The 19,638-nt window shown below is 49.2% G+C and overlaps 1 pseudogene; it reads right to left on the reverse strand.

Annotated features, from left to right (window-relative positions):
* Nucleotides 1-3,457: 3,457 nt before the first annotated feature.
* Nucleotides 3,458-3,576, reverse strand: LOC120600439 (uncharacterized; annotated as a pseudogene).
* Between the last annotated feature and the right edge of the window lie 16,062 nt (nucleotides 3,577-19,638).

The raw sequence follows: 19,638 nt of genomic DNA on the forward strand, positions 1-19,638 counted from the left end.
GCTCTGCTTCTTAAGATATACAACCTCAGTTTCCCCTCCGTGTAATCCGTGTGGGGTGTGTTAGAGAAAACGTATACGTAGAATGTTTTGTATTTTGTGTGACACACGATGGGTCTTCTACGAAAAGCATTCGCTCAGTCGATGCTGCTTCCCATCCTAAGCAATGTTACCTCATAGATTCAAGCAGTTCCTGCAGCCTGAGCATCTGCTTCCTCTTGCCTTGGTTTCAGATCTTTACAGCATCCTTGAAACTAATACTTGGCTATGCCTCTTATTCATTCTAGGGGTAGATTTCTCTGTGTTCATTTGGTACAGCCCAGTGGTCGACCTCAAATGGACACCATGGTCTTGACTCTCGAGTCGCTGGCAGAATCAACTTAGTGTCTGGTTTGCAGGCAGAGGAGGGGCTCCATGAGCAAGGCTTGGAGGAAAAGAAGCACTGTGTAAGCAGGGTGAGGTCCAGGCAGTTTGGTTTTGCTGGAGCTTAAATTGCAAAGTGGAGAGGGACTCAGAGCCAGATCAAGGAGGCCCTGTGGTCCACTTAGAGGAACTTGAGCCTGATGCTGCAGGAGATGAAAGACTTTGAGGCTGCTGTATAGGCAGGTGACCTGGTCATATTAGGGAGCTCACGCCAGTAAGTGTGTGGGGAGTGGACAGGAGGAAAGCCTGACCGGAGGCCAGAGGCTGTTTGGAAGCTGCCACCGTGGTCTGGGCAGTAGCCTTGAGAGGAGCCTACGAGATATGGCCCCCTCCTGTGTCCCGGGCTCACCTCCTACCTCTCTGCCTCCTGCTCACTCTGCTCCCGCCTTGCTTTCCACTTGTCATTCCTCAGACTCCCTAAGGATGTTCCTGCTTCCAGATGTTTGTCCTTCTTTCCACATCTACCAGACCCTCTTCCCTCAGGTGTCTGCATGGCCCGCAGGTCTCTGCTCAAATAGCATCTTATCGCAAGGGGCTTCTCCAAGCACCGCGACAAATAAAGCCCTGGCGCCATCATCCTCCCTCCTCTGGTCCTGCTTTATTATTTTCTTCCTTAACATTTATTACTACATGATATTATATTTATCCATTTGTTGATCACCTGTCTCACCTCATGGGAATGTGAGCCGTTGGAGGCTGGGCCACTGTCTCTCTGGTTCTCTGCTCGACACTCAAAAATGCATTGAATGAATGAATGAACCAGGGAGGTGCAACGAGCGGGAAGGCATTCTGGGGCACGATTCAGTACTGCAGACCTACGCGCACTGGCAAACATTTGAGTTTTGGTTCTAAGCACCAAGCACCAGTCTCCTTCCTAAGCGAGGAGCGGGAGCTCATCTTTAGAAATAAGTCCCCGGGGAGTCTTGTGGCAGCAACGGTTTGTTGAGCTGGCCCCGCACAGATAGCTGTGGAGCAACTCGACTCTTGTGAAGACAGATCCAGGGCTCTTTGTCAGTTTGCGCATTGTTCCTTCCTGTGATGACAGTGTGCTTGAGTGGTGAGTAATTGGAGCCTCAGGGCCACCTTGCGCTTTGTGGATCAGCGTGGCTCTGACACTCCAGGCGAAGTGCCGGTTTAAGAAACAAAACATCTCCAGGTGCTCGCAGGAAGCAAGAAGTCAATTAGCGCTTGACATCCGGGGAGCAGATGCTCGCTGGTGAATCTGCCACCTTGGAGGGCTTCACCCCAGTAGGCCTGAGGTGCTTGGAAAATGGTTGCCTTTCATGAAAGATATACTTGAAGGAAATGAAAGGCCCCAGAAAAGCTGGAAGTTTCTGTCCAGTTTTTAGGGACAATGCAGACGGGTTTGCCTGAATTTCGCCTTAAGAAGAATGAATACCGGCAGCCTTGACACTACAGCCTAAGAAGGTGACATTGGAAGTTCTGACATCATAGTTTTCCTCTCTCGTTTAGATGCCGGATGGTTCAAAGGGCCTTAGACCTCAGACGCTCCCATCAATTGGAAGACGTCACTCAAATGTCCCACACCGGGAAGTGTAGGGAACGGAATTCCCACGAAACGGCAGGAAACCGCAGGCACCCTCAGAAATGCCATGTCAGGGTCTCTGTAGGTGAGTTTCAAGCATGTAGAGCAGACTCACTCGTGATTAGCTCGGGATGCATTTGGGGAAACCCAGTGCCAGTGAGATATTTCCCTCCGTGGGAATTCCAAGCAGCTGACAGAGACCGCCAGTGCACGACAAACGGATGGATGGGAGCAGGACGGCAGACAGGTTCTCGAGTCTTCTGTCGACAGCGTTATGGTAGGCACTTTTCACGCTTTCATGTTCAACTTTCATAACGCCGCTACAAGATAGATCTTATTCCTGATTTTAAAGGAGAAAACTGTGACGCAGAGAGGTTAACGCAGTTTCCCAAGGCCGCACAACTGAGAAGCGGCGGGACTGGACTCAGAGTGCATGCTTTCCCTGCTGTACAGTGTGACTTCCCACACCCACACGCACATCGACGGTCAGATTCTCACTGGACCGCCAGGCTTCTGTATGAGCATAACCTATAGGTATGTGTAGGTGGTTCATTGAGAACTTTTTTAAGTGGATGATGATAACGATGTTGATGAGATGTTCAAGTTCCATCAGTTCTTTCTCTAGAGGAAAAAAAAATAATATTTGATTTTAGTTTTCATGAGGATTGAAGGAAAGGTTGGGTCCAGATGGGATTGTGCTGGTTTCCTCTTGGATAGTCGACATTCCTTGGAGAACATGGACAACCCGAACCCGGAGGTACTGATCACTTTGGACTCCGATGGCTAATAGTATGAGACTAACCTTTTAGCTTCCTGTGTGGAACAAAGAGCGGAAGCTTCTCCTCCGAAGGCCATTTGCCCCTATGTGAACAGTCTTCAGCAACACGAACGGGGTGAACATCATCCTGGGGGAAAATGCATGGTGAGAGCTTCCGGCTTCTAGTAAAGGTGTAGTAACTCGGTCAGAGTAACCCCTCCATGGACAACAATGATGAAACCTAGAGAAAATGGAAGAAGGCACAAAAGAGCAATCAAAAATAGGCAGAAACCAGAGAGGAATCTATCTTTGAAAGACTAACTACATGGGTGATATTTGTGAGTTTGAGGCTTTGTGCTGGATGGGGAGCTGTAGCTGGCATATAAATTAAGAATATGCAAATTATACCTGCTGGATGAGAAGGCACAAGCCACCCACCCACCCACTCGGCAGCTTCTTCAGCATCCGAGCTCCCACTTTGGGGCAGTTTCAACACATCCACATGAAGGAAGTAAAGTCACGAGATTTATTACTTACAGATCCCAGAATGGAGGGGAGGTGGGAGGAGCATGCGATCAGCCAGCGGGAGGGGCAGTCCTCTGTCCAAGCTCACCATCAAGTCGGAGGGTAGCAAGCACCTTTTACTTATAAGGTGGTCGAGGTGGAGGCCACCAGCTTTTTAAGGGCTCAACTCTAAGTGGTTATTTCATTTATTTTTCTTTTTATTTTTCTTACTCCTACAGAACCTAGTCTTCCTAGATGGTCTCCCACCCAAGTACTAACCAGGCCCGACCCTGCTTCGCTTCTGAGATTAGACAGGATCAGGCGTGTTCAGGGTGGCTTGGCCGTAGACCTGAGTGGTTATTTTAAAAGCTGCCCTAGGAAAAGCAAAGTGGAAACCCGTGGCGGGAATCCTAAGCTCAGGTTCTATCCTAAAAGTCAGACTCTGGGTGTCAGCAGGGTTGTCCCAGTGAACGAGGTCCGGGCAGCAACTCGAATAGTGGTTTTCTCATCATAGGCTTTTCACCTGGAACTCTTAAAACTGTGCATAAAGTGAAGTGGGCAGAAAGCCACAGCTATATTGGCCTGAGGTGTCAGAGGACAGAGTTCAGGGCTGGAAGAAAGCCAGACTGTTTAGGGAGGAATCCTTGAAGGAAGGGCACTGCAGAGAAGGTGAACCCCCAAATCTATATACAAGAGCCACCCAAATTCTTGGCACGTCTAAGGTATGTATATTCAGATTTTGGTTGCTGCTGTTCAAAGGGGAGATGAACTTTGGAGATGGAGTCCAGTCAACTTAATTACTAGCTAGAATATATTAACAGAGAACAAAATGGACTCAAGACCCTCCACAATGTATCATTCAAAAATTCCCATAATCCAATCAAAAATCACTGGACAGGTGAAGAAAAAGAAAAATATTACTCATACTCTAGAAAAAAAGGTATCCATAAAAATGGACCCCAAGATATACAATTAGTACAAAGGAATTTAAATACCTATTCTAAATATGTTCAAGGATTTAAAGGAAAATATATGAAAGATAGGAAATCTCAGTAAAGAAATATAAACTATAAAAAAGAGTCAAGTGGAAATTCTAGCACAACGTCATCCAATAGAACTTTTTTAGGGATGATAACATCTTGTACCTGCACTGTAGCCACTAGCCAACTTGGCTCTTGAGCAGTAGAAATGTGTCTACTGTGATGAAGGAATTGAATTTTAATTTTATTTAATTTTAATTAATTTGAATTTAAATAGACACATAGCGACTACTGTATTAGGCTGTGCGTTTCTATACCCCACGTGTACATACCAAAATGAAAGAAGTCCTTGAATCATTTAGCAGTACATTGGAGATGCAAGAAGAAGACTCAGTGAATTTGAAGATAGATCAATAGAAATTATTCAATGAGAAGAGTAGAGAGAACAAAAATGGAAGAAAAGCAAACAAAAAGTGGTAAACCTGTGGAACAATATCAAGTTAAAATATGTGTAATTGGAGTACCAGAAGGAGAGGGGACAGACAATGAGGCAGAAACATATTTGTAGAAATATTGGTTGAAAAATCCCCAAATTTAGTAAAAGACATTGACTTACAGATCCAACAAGCTCATTGAACCCCAAGCAGGATACGTACAAAGAGAACCATACCTAGGCATATCGTAAGCAAATAGCTGAAATCCGAAGGTAAAAAGACAATCTTAAAAACAGAGAAAACCACACATTCTGTTAAGGGATACTAATGAGGGCTGACTTCTCATCAGAGACAAAGAGGCCAGAAGACAGTAGAACGATAACTTTAAAATGCTGTAAGAAAAAAATCCCTGCCACCCAGAATTATATGCCCAGCCAAATTATTCCTCAAAAATGAAAGCAAAAATAAAAACATTTAAAAGTAAACAAAAACGAAGAGAATGAACCGCCAGAAGACCTGCACTGTAAGAAATTCTTTAGGTCGGAATAAAATGACACCAGATGCCAACTCGAATCAAAAAAAAAGCAGAGATGGCCAGATTGAATAAAAAAGTATGACTCACTATACATTTTACAGAGACGGATTTTAAATACAGTGACACAAACAGGATGAGTGAAAGGATGGAAAATATCATACTATGCAAACACTAGATTGTAAGGAAGCTGGAATGGCTGTGTTAATATCTGATGAATTAGACTTTAAGATAAAGGGATACCCCAGAGGTAAGAGGAACATCTCGTAAGGTCGAAAGGGTCCGAGCATGCGGAAGACAACAATTTAAAGTGTGCGCAAACCTGTAGCAACGGGCTCCAGAATCACACAGCAAAAGCTGGCAGAACTAAGTAGAACTAGAGAAATCCGAAATCACAGCTGCATATTTTAACACCGTCGCCTCACTCTATGGTAGAACAATTAATTAAAAATAAATCAGGAAGAAAATAAAGTATTGGAAAGTATCAATTACCCTGACTTAATGATATTTCTAGAACTCTACACCCAACAACTGCAGAATATCCATTTCGTCCCAATGTATGTAAAACGATTGAAAGACATAGGGTAGGCCATTAAGACAACGCTCAATAATTTTAAAAGATTAAAATCTTCCAGAATATAGTCTCAGGCACAAAGGAATTAAATTAGACATCAAGAACAATAAAGAGCCAGCAGATTTGGAAATTAGACAACACTTCTAAATAACCCATGGGTTAGGAAAAAAAAAAAAAGACCAACACAAAGGAAATTAGGAAACGTTTTAAGCTGAAAGAAAATGAAAGGATAACATATCAAAATTTGGAGAAAAGCAGCTAAATCAGTGCTTACAAAAATCTTGTAGCTCTAAGTGGTGGCATTATGAAGAAAGAAAAGCTTAAAATAAATGTTCTAAGTTTCTACATGAAGAAGCTAAAAGAAGAAAAGCCAGGATAAGGGTGGCAATAATAGGAGCAGAAGCCGCAGAAATAGAAAATAGACAAATAATAAAGTCAAAAGTCGGTTCTTTAAAAAGATAACCAAAAATGATAAACCTCTAGCAAAACTGATCAAGAAAAAGGAGCAAAAAATATAAACCACCAATATTTGGAATGAAGAAAGAGCTATTACTTTAGAGTCTACAGATATTTAAGGGATAATAAGGGCTATCGGAAGCAACTTTATTCTAAAATATTTGACAAATTAGGTGGAATGGACTAACTCCTTGAGCAACGTAACTGAATAAAAATTGACACAAGAAGAAAGAATTTCCAAGCGATTGAATTTGTTTTCAAAAACCAAACCTTCACACAAAGGAATTCCAGGTCTAGGTGGTTTCACTGGCTAATTCTATCAAACACCAATATCAATTTTACTTACGCTGTTTTTTTTATAAAGAGAGGAAGTTGATAAATTTCTTGTTCATGATAGAGGAAGTAGAAAAAATGTTCCAACTCGCTTCATGAGGCCAAAATAACCCTGAATCCAAAAACTTGACGGAGATAATACAAGAAAAGAACATAGACCAATATTCTTTATAAAAATAAATGCAAAAATCCTTAACAAAATATCAGCTAATTGAATCCAGCAATAAATAAAAAGACTAATACATCATAACCAAGCCAAGTTTATCCCAGGAATGCAAGACTGGATTAACATTAAAAAATTAATGTAACTCACCATATAAACAGAATAAAGGACATACAGATAAAGCATTGGAAAAAGTTTAATGCCATTCAAAAATTTAAATTTATATTGAAAGTAGCTCTACACATAGAACTATAACACACCACTGAGAGAAAGGACAGATTCTCTGTAATTGTAATAATAACGTCTGTGACATCTTCTTGTAATTTCTGTAGCAAGAATAAAAAATTCTGCAGTGAATAACAGGAGGGATATACCATGTTTAAGGGTTGGATGAGTCAATGTTATTAAGATGTAAATTCTCCCCAAATGAAAGTATAGTTTTAATTCAATCCCAATCAAAAGTCCCCCAGACTTTTTTTACAAATAGAAGTTGATAATATGCTTTCTACATTCATATGGAAAACAAAAGACCTTAAAAGAAACAGCCAATCTTGAAAAAGAAGAGTAAAGCCGGAAAACTGACATTTTCTAAATTCAAGAGTCACTACAAAGTAATCAAAACAGGGGAGTGTTGCCATAATAATAGACTAACTGGTGAATGAAATAGAATAGTGAAGCCAAAAATAGACATACTTGCACGAGCAATTGATTTTTGACAAGGGCACCGAAATATTTCAATGGAGAAAGGAAAATCTTTTGAACAAATGCCGCTGGAACAACTCGATATCCACATGGGAAAAAACCCCAAACCAAAACGCACCTCGACCCCTACCTCACCCAATACATACATAATTAATTAAAAACCTAATATGAGATGAATGAGAGAACTAAACGTAAAAAGTAATAATAAACAGCTTTTAAGAAAAAAATGGAAGTATCTTTGCAAGCTAGGTTAGGTAAAGAATTTTTAGACAGGACACAGAAAATAATAACCACAAAAGAAAAAGGATAAATTTGCCTTTTTCTGAATGAAAAATTCTTCCTCATAAAAAGATATAGTTAACAAAATTAAAAACAAGCCACAAACTGGGAGAAAATGTTCACAAAATATGTGTCTAAGGACTTGTATTTAGGATACATAATGAACGTCTACACCTTAATGATGAAAAGACAAACAACTCCGTACAAAACGGTCAAAAGATTTTAACAGTTTATAAAGGAGGATTTATGAATGGCCAATAAACACATATAGAAAAGTGTTCGATATTATTAGTCCTCAGTTAAAAGCCAATTGAAAACACGGTGAGACATACTACACGACTACGTCCACCAGGCAGGATAACATTGAAAGACTGTGGACACCTCAAGTGGCAATGGTTGGGGTGACCAGAAGTCCCGAGAATTGCTCGTGGGAGTGTAAAATGTATGGCCACTTCGGAGAAAGATTTGACAATTTGACACGGTCTCATAAAATTAATCATGCACTTATCCTATGATTCTAGCTGTTTATCCCAGAAAAATGAAAACGTATGTTCACGAAAGTCTTGTATGTAATTATTTTATTGCACGTCTCTTAAGAACAGCCCAAACCGGGAAAAACGCAAACGTCTGTTGACAGGAAAATGAGCAGAGTAGCCACGTGATTGCACGCTACTGGGCAGGAAAAAGGAATGAACCAGAGATGCATGTAACGACATGGGAGAATGTGGCCCAAGTTAGGCGGATCGAATCCAGACGTAGAAGAGCACGTACTGTATGGTTTTACTCACGAATTTCTAGAACAGGTGAAGCAAGTCTATGGTGGAAAAAATTTAGGAATCTGGTTGCTTGATGAGGGTGGGATATTGACTGGGAGAAGACACTGCAGATCATCCTAACGACAGGAAAATGTTCTACATTATAATAAGCGGTTGGGTTTGATGGGATTCAGGACATGATGCCCCCAAATAGGGCATCTTGGCATATTAGGTATTTTAAGCTTAAGGAACTTTTTTAAACACTGCAGAAGCAGAAGGTCACTCTGTTCTCCCCCATCTCGCCCTTCTTCCCCCAAGAGGTCATAAAACTCTCATGTGAAAGGACCCCTTCCTGTACCAAGAGGAGGGACAACATTCTTCTCCCCCGAGACGGGGGATTTGGGGACAAGGCCCTGCACAAACGGACCTTGCTAAACTCACCCTTATTGTCCTAGTTGCTTCTTTACCATCGAACAAACCCCTTTGTCTTGTCAATGTTTCACAGATTTGTTGTTTTTGTTCTAAAAGGTACACAAGCTTTCTGCTCTGGTCACTTCTTCAGGTCTTTATTCTATGAAGGCTCCCAGGTACCTGTAAAGATTCAGTAAAATGCTTTCCCCACCCCCGTTAATCTATCTCTGTCGGTTTAATTTTCAGACCCAGCCAGGGATCCTTAGAAGGCTGAGGCAAACTTTCTCCTCCCCTACGCTTTATATTAATGTATCCATTTGTCAACATCAAAGAGTAAAGATTGGTGCATTTCGATGCATATAAATTTTATCTAAAAAACAGCAAAAAGAAGTCGAGAGGAGGGGGTATCCAGGGGAGGGAGGACTAGATGACGTAAGAACGGTAGGATGCAGATCGTCGTTGAAGCTGCATGATGGGTCCACGGGGGCCCGTGACTCCATTCCGTTTATGTGTATACATTTGTCGTTTTTTTTATAATAAAAATATGAAAGAAAAAAAAATACGTGGGGACTCACATACTTTGGCTCAGGGCCTTGCTGGAAATGATCAGAGAAGCATCTTCCCTGTAAGACGACATCGACCTCCAGCCTCGGTTTCCTTCCTGCCCGCTGGGCCGTCTGCAGACTCCTGCAAAGTCTGTAATATCTGCAGGCATCGTGCCAACGATTATCTGAAAATGGCGCACTCCCGAGCTTTGCTGTCATGCCAAGAGTCAGCACCCACCGGCATTAGGGAGATGAGAGCCCCTGACAGTTTCCAGGCTCTTTCTGACAGCTTTGAGCTGATACTTCTTCAAGGTGACCCAACTTCAGCAGAGCCGATCTCTCCATCCTTAACTCTGAAGCAGCCAGGGTGGGAGCTGGTCACCTGGGCTGGGCTTTGACGTTGAGACACTGGGCAGTTTCTCTGCTCTGCCACCCCTGTTCTCAAGAGCTCTCGACAGATGTGAGCTGATGATGTTAGAAGCAGCTTCTTCCATCTCTGTGGCATGGAGCTGTGTACTGTTTTCTCAGCTGGGACCATTTCTTGCACTATTCATTCTGGGTGTCAGTTACGGTTCACTCAAGAGCCGCTGTTAAAAAGTCTTCTCATTTCTCCCCCATGACAGAGGAACCCCCAAGTGAGCCATCGTAGGAATTCCACGAGGTCTGACGCGGGAAGGGGCCGGCTCGGCAATGTGAGTGACACCTTCCCGGGCTCTAGTTCCTTTTGTGAAATTTAAATCTATGCACGGCGATGACGAGGGGCCAGGATGCAGCAAACCCCTTCCAGGAGCGGCACAAGATCACGAGTAAACGATGAAACAAAGAAGACTTAGGGTGCTGGCGAGAAACGTTCTTTACAGAATCCCTCGAGGCTGATAAAATATCAGGTCTTCAGTGACGCCGGGCGCCAGCGTGAGCGATCATCTTATTCTTTCAAGGGCTTGTCCTTGCTTTCCACCCCCCACCCCGTCCGCACCGAATCCCACAGCTGTCTGGGGCTCAGCAGTAGACTTGGCTTTCTTACCTCCTCCTTAGATTGAATCAGATGAAACGAAGGCGTTTGGACACGTGCGTTCCCTCCTCGGGGAAAGTGCTTGCTTTTTTAACTTGAAAATAGAAAAAAAAAACCCACAAAAACAGAAACAGAACATTTAAAACATATGTACACTATATTGCAAAAACATGTAAAATATATGTTAAGAATGGATCACTCACATCTCGAATCCCACCCAACTTCTCCTTGTCCCCCCTCCCAGAAAATAACCCCTGAAAAGTTTAGTACATTTACTGCCCAGTTTTTTTTTTTCTATTTGTACAGTTTTCAGATCGCCATGGGGGCAAACACAGAGATAACCCCCAGGATGTAAGTTGGTGGACACAGCTCTCCAGAAGCTATTTTAATCACTGCCTAGAGGGCAGTGGGCAGCTGCCCGGGAGGGTGAATTTATCCTGCTTCTTATCAGCATCATCAGAGGAGATGGCAGGAGGAAGCTGGCTGGCGAGGGCGAGCAGGCCACCGAGCGGACAGTCCTTTATTGTGGCAAACTGCTCCTTTAATTTCTGTGACAGAGTAATATAGACGCCCAGGCTACGACCTTTTCTCAGGCCATTATGGAAGTCAGCTTCGCTCCAGTCGGCACACATCACTGGGAGGCTCCGTCATAAACTCCACACGTAAGGTGACCCCGCTAAGTGCCAGATAGAAACGGATGGGCCAATCCTTCTATATCTGCGGCACACGCAGGAACCCGGACAGATGACAGTGCTCACTGGGATGAGGGGGATAGCCCGGGGGGCTGACCAAAGACAGCAGTGGCCTGGGCCGGGCCGGGCTGGGGGGACTGAGCCGGGAGGGGGTGCACGTGACATCCGCCTCTCTGGAGAAGGTGGCAGGGCCCAAGATCTCCTGCCTTGTCACAAGGCGCATCTTGAACTCCTTCTGGCAGAGGCTTGGCGGAGTTCAGGGCATCCCTGAGTTTGGCAGGTGTCTGGGGCTTCGGACGTTCTCTGAGAGAGAAGTCCCGGAAGGTCAAAGGTCTCGTCTGAAGTTCTAAAGCCAGAGGCTGAGCTGTCTTCAAACCCAGGCCTCCTGTCCCTGCGTCCCAGTGTTTGTGCTACATCCGGTGTGCCAGAGAAGCTTGGGATGGGGAGGACGGGAGAAGAGGGACGGGGAGAGGCAGCTGTACCTTCCCGGAGTGCCGTTTTGGGGGATGAAACCCTGGCGTTTTGGCAGAACTCCAAGGAACCTTCTCTGAATAGGGGAACGTTCTCCAGGCGCTTGAGTCCTCCGCTCCCAGAGGCGACCAGCCGCGGTTGGACAGTCCCTGGAAGCCAAGACCTGTAGGGGCACGGCTGGTTCTGTCGACGCGTTGTTGGTTTGAGCAGGGCCTGGGTGGAGGCAATCAAGTGGCCTAAGTCACAGAGATGTGCGTCCTAATGCAGCTCTGCCACTAATGGACTCAGTGGCCTAGGGGAAGGCACGGCGTCTCCGTCTCCGCCGTCATCATCAGCTGTTATGAAGCGCTTGCCACCTGGAGGGCACGGTGCCCAACACTTTACGTGGTTCCTGTCCCTTACTCCTCACGGCAACCTGAGACGTCAGGGCTGGGGCCACCCCGTTCTACAGATCAGGAAGCATAAAATCAGGGCGGTGCACCTGTGGGGTCTGTCCCCGGAGGCTCTGACGCTGGCGGATTCTGTGCTGCTTTGTTGATTTGGTTTAATTTCGTCAGAGTTCGAGGCAACAGGGCTGTGTCTGTTCATATCCAGGTAATTGGAGCGTCATAACAGGCTTCCCCATTGTGTTGATAGACGAGCCTGGAGATTTCTGGCAATTTCTGGGAGCTCCCAGATCTTCCTGGAAAATGTCTGCATTTTCCTTCTTTCCTTTGCTTCCGGGAACGGGGGTAAGGGGAGCCAGGGCATGGCAGGCACAGCCGTGGTGCAGGAAAAGGCCTGGTCTGCCAGGGTGATTCTAGCTCTGTCCCGCTGAGGGCCCTCCCTGGGCCTCCTGTTTCTTCTCTCCCTGGGGTGAATCCTGGGGTGGGGACTCCTGCACCCGGGGGGGATGCCATATCTTCTTCCCTGTGAGTGGGGTCCCCAGGAAGGCAAGCACACACTTCCTTGGGGCCTAAAAAGCAACAGCACTCGGCCACTTTTTCATAAAGGGGAAGTAACTGTGGCTCAGGGGTGTGTCGTCCTGACTCTAGAGAAGTCCTATTACCTGTCCCCACCCCCGCAGGACACCAGCCAGAATACGTGCTCCGGGAAACACCTGCAAGGGGGTGCCCCAGCCAGAGCTCCCGCAGACACCCCCTCCCAGGGGTAACCTCGCCCTGCAGTAGCTTCAAAGAAGTCACGAGGGAAACAGCCCAGCCCTTGCTAGAGGGGGAACTATTGACCAAGGGGTGGTGGTGGGGGGGGGTGGTCGTCATGGTGATAGGTTTACCCACACTCATCCACCCCCGCAACGGTTAAGCCCATACAGGAATATCACTCAAGCTGACTTTCTTACATACCAAGAAAATGTCCAAATAAAGAGGGAGATCAGAATGGAATGGAAATGTTCCAGAAAGAGTCTTAGAAGGAAGAATGAGTTTTAAGCCAGATTTTAAAGGTCATTCCCATTCATCCATCTAGCCACCCACCCACTCATCCATCTGACTGATGCCATTCCGGTACTCAGGCCTGTGCTAAGTAAGGCCTGGGGGAAAATGGTGCTAACTGATTCATTCACTTACTTATTCACGCTGCAGCCAACAGCTGAGGGTCTGGTCGTGCCAGAAAACTCGAGTGCTTGCGGCGATGCAGGCAGGTTTTCCAGGATAGAGGCGCTCGTCGACCCAGGCTCTGAATCAGGAAGCGCGTGGACCACAGGCGGGCAGTTAAGGACATGGACGTGCTTCCTCTACTCTCTTTTTTTGTTTTTGGAGAATGAGCCAGGGGTAGTAACGAAGCTGACTCGAAGATCTGGGTTGCAGAGGGGCAGTCGCTACGCATTCTCGTGTAGGTTTCGGCGTGGGTGGTGCAAGGTTGCTCATTTGAGAACCTGCCCGTGAAGAGCCTACTGTGCGCCTTGCACTGTGCTGGGTGAGTTGGGGAGCGAGAGAGGGAAAGACACAGACAGGTTGGCAGCGCATGTCAGTCCCCGCCACGGTGGAGCCCACGAGCTTGACGACGACCCGGCTCAGATCCCACCCGCCTGACCCGAGCACCTTTCCTCCAGTGAAGCATCGGCTGCACCCGTATGGCTGGGACGCCCCGCCCGAGCCTCGGTGCTCGGCGTGCGTGCGTGCGTGTGCATGCGTGCGTGAGAGGGCTGTGTGAGTGTCTGTGAGTCCATCGCTGCGTCTGTGTGTGAGTGCATGTGTGTGGGAAGGAGGCACTAGGGTGGGCTTTGCCCGAGGACGCGTTTGGAGAGCTGGTCTGGAAGCAGCAGGTGGCTTGGGTGATGGCACTGGATGGCTTGAAACCCACATCACCCGAGGCTGGGCTGGATGAGGATGCAGAGGGACATTGGGGAGGAAAGTGTTCAGAACCTGATTGAATGTGGAGCTGGAGGAGAGAGGAAGGAACTGAGCTGTCTGGGCCATTCTGCAGCCTGGATGAGCAGCGGACAGGAGGCCAGCAGGGGGTGCTGTCCGCAGCAGAAGCTGGTGAGGTTGGTCTCTGGGTAAAAAGCCGCAGGCTCTGTGGGCCAGTTCAGGAGGCATTGGGAGGTATGAGCAAGATGGAACGCAGTCCTAGGAACAGCCCCACAAATGTGCTCCCCTTGGAGGTGAAGGGCTTGTCAGGGACAGTGGGTGTGTCCACCCAGAGCAGAGCTCGGGAGGATAGGGAGAGGGCAGAGCACCCTTCAGGCCACCATCGGGGGTCCATGGGGCTGCTCACCGCGGAGCACCTGTGTGTTTCTGAGCAGGTGAAACAGAGTGGGCCCCTTGATGAGGGCGTGTGTCGGACGGAAGCAGGGAGGTGGCTTTGCGTGTGTCCCCACGCTGGGGCTAGCTCGTGGGCCTGGAATGCAGCCCCTACTGGCACGCACATGTCTTACAGCCTTTTTGCTTTTATGCCTACAGATTATTCATCTGGTTAAGGGGAACTTTCCACAGTGCTTTGTTTTCATAAAAAGCAGCTAATATAAACCCCAGTGCGGCTGTTACTCGGAGTCGCCGTCTGTCTGCTGTTTGTTTTCTCGGCAGACCCCTCCCGGCCCCCACCTGGAAGCTGTCTCTTTGGCTGATCCAGTGTCGTAATCCTGGGTTCTGGCATCAGAGCCGTTGCTATGGGGACCTCACCGATTCGGCATTTTGATGATGGGTTCGATGAGGATGACTGTGAGGAGAGGGGAAGGTGGGGAGGGGGTGGAATTCTCTGGTTCCCTCATGGGGACGGGGGGGAAGGTGGGGGATGGAGAGGAGGAAGTGGGAAAAGGGGCGTATTAGTGTCCTGTGGCTGCCGTAACAGAGGACCCCAAACCGGGTGGCTTAAAACAACAGAAATCAATTCTGTCACAACTCTAGAGGCCAGATGTCCAAAATCAAGGAGTTGGCAGAAGAAGGTCCCTTCTGGAGGCCCCAAGAGGAGAGTGCAGGCCTCTCTCCTGGCTTCTGGTGTTACCAGTCACCCTCGGTGTCCCTTGGCTTGTAGGCAGACGTGTCACTCCAGGCTGCTCCACGTTCACACGGCCGTCTCGCCGTGTGTCCCTGCGTATGCTCCTTTTCTGCCTCTCCTAAGGACCCTTGAACGTGTTTCTTCGGAGCTCGCCATCCAACCCGCCGCAGCGGGGGGCTCCTACAGGGGCGCGGCTCGTCTCCCTTGCGCCCGGCACGCCGGCATCGGCACATTCGTGGGGTGGGTGGTTCTGGAAGTGTGCCTCTTTGCACCAGCCGAGCTCCCTGTTTCTCTGTCACTCTGTCGCTCTGTCTCTGTCTCTGTGTGTGTCTCTCTCTCTCTCAGCCAGGCCACTGACTCAGCACCCTGGCTCTGCCACTTACTACCTGTGAGAGTCGAGGAAGTGACTGAACTTCACCGTGCGTCAGTGTCCCCAGCTACAAACCGGGCATGATAATAGTTCCTTCGTCACTGTCGTGAGCAACAAAAAGTCTCAGGAGGCTCTGAGGACAGTGCCCAGCACGCAGTAGGAACACGTGCCCGTTTGTCGCGGCCGCTGTGACAGACAGCGAGGTCCTGCCTGTGCCTTCGCCTGGTCACTCGCTGCTCCCCTGGAGAGAGGCTCCCTACGCGGCCCTCCCACAGGGAGCTGCGTGTAGAAAGCGTCCCTCTGGGTGGGCTGAGACTTGGACCCTCCGCCTCTGGGGACCCCGAAGTTCTGGGCCTGCCCCTCCAGCTGGCCGTGGGCGGCTTCCATTTTCACCGTCACACCAGCCCCATGTTCTCACAGGAAAACTTCCCTCGTCTTTGGCAAAATGAGAAAAACAAGGACAAGCCAGTGAGTTTTTCCTGTAAGTTAATTTTTTCCCCCATAGGTTTTGTTTTATTTTTTTTTTTTAAAGAACTGTCTTTTATTGGGAGTTTTTGGCCTTCCTTCGTTTTTGGCATAAGTGTGTTCCCTCTTCGATTATGTAACAGTGACAATGGCTAGCAACTCGTTTGCTTGTTTGTGTTACAATGTCATTAAGTGGAAATCCTGCATCGGCCCCAGATTTCTAGAAACTTCCCTGACACGAAATTTCAAAGTCCGGGAAGCACTGCTTTGGGTTGACAAAACATTTTCAAGCGTAATCTTGGTCCAGCTTCTTATTTCACAGAGAATGACCCTGTGTAATTGGCCGAGGCCATGCCATTGGGAGACAGCGGAGTGGGGACTTGCCCGTGCCTCGGGACCACGAGGAACAACCGAAGCCTTCTTATTGTCTGTCCAGCCTGTACCAACCTTTCACACAAGTCTGAAACCTCGCCTCCTCCTCCAGGAAGCCCTCTGTGCTGAAGCCCGCCTAACTCCTCCCGTGCTTCTCACACTTAGGGCTCCTGTGGTGCCGAGTGAGCTGAGTCTGCGACGGTTTTCAGGCTACTTGGTATTCATGTTCTCTGAAACATCAGCTCCCCCAGGTACGGACCACCTGCTCTTCTGGGGGGCTCCTCACCTGTTGAGTCCTTGCGCTCCTCACCAGGGCAGCGATCCGTCGAACCTGGGTTTGTCTTGTTCTCCTCCTGTGGGGGTTCGGTGGGGACCTCCCTGAGAGAACCCCCTTTTTCAGCACCTCTAGCAACAGGCTGGACCGTGGGTTCCATTAGCCAGGTCAGCCTCAGGGACGGCTTCCAGGAAGGCTCCCAGGTGACGCCTTGGGACCCTCTTGGGCAGTAGCTGCCGCCAGCACCCCCCCTTACAGACATAAGGCCGCTCTCACACTCCAAGTCCAGCCCAACGTCAAGTCACCGCACTCCATGCTGCCTCTGTGCCCGGGAGTCTGGTTGGCTCTGCTCACGCGTGGTGCTTGGGTCCAGCGAAGGGCGGGAGAGCTGGGCTGCGTGGTCCTCACGGCCAACGTCAGTGGACCCATCCAGCGGGAATTGGCTGGCGTCGACTCCGGAGGAGGCGCTGAGGACACATCAGCGAACAAAGTGGGTAAGCAAATATCTCGCCCTCGGCGCCGGCCTTTAGGGACGAAGGAAGATGGACGATAAAAAGCAGACAAGTAACTAAGGAGCTGCTCTCGCATGGTGGAGAGTGATGAGTGCCATAGAAAGGAGGATGGTGAGAGCTGTCTGGGGCGGGGGGCAGGGAGGAGTGGGCGTCAAGTGAGTCACAACTCGGAACACAGTGACCGGAGAGTGCGTGAGTTTCCTGTTTCTCGCCAAAGCCCCCAGCAGATTCTGGAGGTGGCAGCGCCCCCAGCCCCACGGTCCGTATCCCTTACCATGATGGAGGAGGCCGCCTGACTGCGGCTGGAGTCCAGGCCTCAGGCGATTCTACTAGGAGCCTTGAAGCGGGTGGGGTTGGCCCTTTTGGGGTGTCCCGAACCGCAGCAAGGATGCCGGGCCTTCGCACCCCTGCATCGACCCGCCCCTGGGGAGGGGGTATCACCTTGGGTATTAGGCGCCGACACCCAGTGCAGGTGAGACCAGCTGAGTGAGGCCACGCACATGGAACCTTTGGTGAGTGGCCGCACCCGGGCAGGATGCTAAGCCAATGCTGACGGCTGGTTTTCTGGAAGGCTGGGCTCCCTCCTCTCTGAAACATTTTCTTGCCTGGACCTTTAGGACTCCACAGGCTCGGATTCCCCTTCTGCTTCCTGGCAGCCATCGCTGGTTCCTCCTCATCCCGCGGTCCTTAACGGCAGGTGTGCTCCGGGACTTGGTCCTCGGACTGCTTCCCCTCTGCGGGTCACCCACACCCTCGCCTGCTCTTCCACTTTAAACACCATTTATAGGCTGAAGACTTCCATTGTCATCTTCAGCCTGATCCTCATGTTGAACTCCAGACTCATATATTCAGCTGCCTATTTGACACGTCCACTTCTAGGTCTAACAAGCTGTGGGGGCCATGGGAACACTCCACTCACACCTCTGGGTATGGGAGCGTGGCGACGGACACCTGCTGGACCCAGGGACACGTCATGCTGATGGGAGCGTGGCGACGGACACCCACTGGACCCAGGAACATGTCATGCTGAGACCCTTACTTACCCTGTGGGCTTTTCCCAGCCAATTCTCCTGTATGAGACGTCTGTGCCTTTCCTGGATGATGGGAGCCATTCATTCTGGGACTGGTTTCATGGGCCCGTCTCCTATCTGGGGGTGTCATTGGAGGTCCCCAGAAAGGCAGAGAGGACCCCCCCCACCTGGAGCGCCGAGCATCCCGCAAACAAAGCAGGAGAGACGGCCGCCGTCTCCACGGCCTCTCACATGACACAACAACAATGACGAAAGGGTCGAGGGGCCCACGAGCTGGTTTATTTCCATTAAGTGCAAAACAGAAAATAACAAGAAGACCGGAGCTAAACTGAAAAGAAGAGTCAGGACAATAAAGGAGGGGGGAGCGGAGAGGCGGGAGGGGGGAGGCAGAGGAAGAGAAAGCGGGGCGTCCACACAGGAAATCGGCTGGCCCCTTCCTGGGTGTCCCTGGGCTACCTGCCAAATCAGTGGATCACATCTGTAGGCAGAGTCGTCTTTTTATTTCACACCAATTTTCGCGGGCGGCATAAGATAAGAATGGAAGAGACCGAGCGAACGGGGAACGATGATTGAACGTTCGCGTAGAAGGGGAGGGGTGGGAGGGGTGGCGGCCGGACGCGCAGCTGCGAGAGGGTGCTGGGAGCGTGGTTGGGATCACGTGGGTTTCTGCACCCTCTGTCCTGTCCTTTTCTTTATTTCTTCATATATTTTGGTGAAAATTTCGTCTGCTCTTTCCGGTGACCTGCTAGTTATAATCCACCCCGTGGCAAAGATAACAGGAATGCCCAGGCCCCAAGGAAGCACCACTCCGCCTTCCTGCACCGCCCCTGCTCCCCCAATTCCTTCCTGCACCGCCCCTGCTCCCCCAGTTCTACCTCTGACTCAGAAATTCGGGGCTTGGAGAGGAAGGCGCATCGGAGGCGCGAGCCAGCTGACGACTCGCTGCCTGAGCTTGACTCAGTCTCTTCCTCTCCCCGAGCCCTGGCCTCCCCGCCTGGGGTGCAGTGATAATCATTCACTTGGCCGTGACACCGGGGAAGGATGACAGGTGAGAAGTCTGAGGAGCGCCTCGCAAAAGAAAGAGCTAAAGGCAATCTTCGTAACCCGCGCAAATAAAAACCAATACTACAAACGCAAAAGAATGGCTCCTTAGTGGAGGGGTACGTCCCGTGGTGGGTTGGCCTGGTTGGGCTCTTTGGGGCTCAGCTCACTGTTGTTTCCTTGGAAGTGTCTTCTACCCAGCTGGACATCTGGGCCCTGTCTTTAAGGTCCAGGTGGCCAGGCTTTTGGGGTCTGCATCTTAGAAGCCCTTCGCTTCAAGCCTACCGTCTGAGGCAGTTGGGGAGTACGGCCCTGTCGAACGACCCTTCTGCACGGCACTGGCCTCCAAGTCCTGAGACACTGTTCCCCACAGGATCACAGGCAAAGGGGGAGCCAGGGCGCCACCCTGCAAGTTTACCCAAAGCCTCCAGAACACGTGGTGAGGCAGAGCACGGCCCCTCCTGCTGCCGTGAGCAGAGCCGCAAGGTGGGAGCAGCGGGTGGCATGGTGGCGGCGTCATCTCAGTGAGGGCTGGACGGTCTTCCTATGGCGGGCCATACAGGTGGCTCTGC

The sequence above is a fragment of the Pteropus medius genome, unplaced genomic scaffold, assembly GCF_902729225.1.
Source record: "Pteropus medius unplaced genomic scaffold, Ma_sr-lr_union100, whole genome shotgun sequence".
Classification (NCBI taxonomy): Eukaryota; Metazoa; Chordata; class Mammalia; order Chiroptera; family Pteropodidae; genus Pteropus; species Pteropus medius.